Source organism: Myotis davidii, unplaced genomic scaffold (assembly GCF_000327345.1).
Source record: "Myotis davidii unplaced genomic scaffold, ASM32734v1 scaffold2798, whole genome shotgun sequence".
In the NCBI taxonomy this organism is placed as follows: Eukaryota; Metazoa; Chordata; class Mammalia; order Chiroptera; family Vespertilionidae; genus Myotis; species Myotis davidii.
In genome coordinates, this window is record NW_006289553.1 from 322,463 (window position 1) to 323,994 (window position 1,532).

Consider the following 1,532-nt stretch of genomic DNA (forward strand, 5'->3'; position numbering starts at 1 on the left):
CTTTTTAAATAAAAGAACAAAGAGCAGGAAACTATGCAAATGGCTTGTTCTGGTGTCCTACAAGGAGAGAGGTGGACCTGCTGGTTGCCCCGTACACACGGGCACAGCAGAGCTCCTGGGGCGGGCCCGGGAGATGGCCGCACAGCATGGCCCCTGCAGCCAGATGCCCGGCTCAGAGCCCGGCTCCGCCACTTTCCAGCTGCCTCCTTGCAGGATACACGCAGGCACGGAGCCCGCCACAAGGACAAACAGAAGCTGGCCAGGGCAGCGAGCGCGTGCTCGGCGAGGGTAGCGGCTGGAGGCTGCCAGGCTCCTGCTGGGACAGGACACCTACGACCCTGCAGATGGCAGGACCCGCTTTCACCGCTGCCCCGGCATTTCTCCACTCTCCGCTCCGTTTTCAAGCCGGAAGCCCACCCCAAACCTCCAACCTAAAGGTCCCTTGTAGGCCCTGCTCCCCTCATGGTGTCTTGCTGCCAGGAAACAACGGCTACGCATCCAGAAGCTGCACATGCGCCCGTGAGAGCCTTCTCCAAGCGACACAGAGCCCCTCCGCGTTCCAGCGCTCGCCCTGCCCTTTCTGACACGCCCAGCCCCGGGCCCACCGCTGGCTCCTCAGCGAGCCCTGGATCTCAGCAGCCAGACCCGGGGCTTCCCCACCTGCTCAGTCTGCAGGGCAAGTGCACGGAAGACAGCTCTCTCTTGCAAACGCGCATGTCCTGTCCCCAGGACCCTCCTGAGTGGAGTCCAGGACCGCAGGAAGTGACTGTGTGCTACGGGGCAACGGGCACGGGACGAAATCACGGCCACAGACGGAGAGGCCTTCACGCTGCTCGGAGGCTGCTGCGAGCCAGGGCTGCACGACTGGCGGGACCCTCGCATCGGCCGCACTTCCTCCAGGGCCTCTCAGTCTAACCAGCGGGCCAGGCAGCACGCGCTGCCCACACGCCCGGACACCCGCCCACTCGGGCGGGAGCCTCCGGCTGCTCCCCGCTTTCAGAGGAGAGCACAGCAGCAGGAAACAGCTCGCGGTGTCCCCATGGCTGTGGGAGGCGGAGGAGAAAGTGACTTTCCTGGTAAAGCCCAGCCAATCGGGGAGTGACCGGCGCAGTGAACAACGCCAGTGAGAAGTGATGGCGACGAGCGGGCCCTGTGCCGCCGGGAGGCCAGGTCCACGGTGGGAAACAGAACAAGCCCGTCCCAGCAGCAGGGAGGGACGGGGGTCCCTGCCTGACCACCACCCTGGCCGTCCCGCCAACCGCTCCAGAACTGCCCCCGTGGACGCCGTGAGCCCCGCCCCGCGGCCGCACAGTGAGGCGGCGGCACCGCGGGGGCTGCGCTCCGCTCCGGCAGAGCTTTCCCTGCATAAGGAGAAGCTGGATGTCTGTGGCGGGAACCACGGGCAAATGGGGAATCTGTCCAGGGATTCAAATGTAAGGAACACCAGGGACAAACAGCCGAGTGAACTCCACACACAGATCACCTGTACGGGCTAAAGCCAAGTTACTGGCTGCTGAGACAGGAGCCTGGCC

At 64.9% G+C, this 1,532-nt stretch overlaps 1 protein-coding gene across 1 annotated transcript in view; it reads right to left on the reverse strand.

The window, feature by feature from the left end:
- The window catches only part of RCOR1 (REST corepressor 1), a 43,864-nt gene that overhangs the window by 1,793 nt on the left and 40,539 nt on the right, over positions 1 to 1,532 (reverse strand). The window lies entirely within an intron of this gene.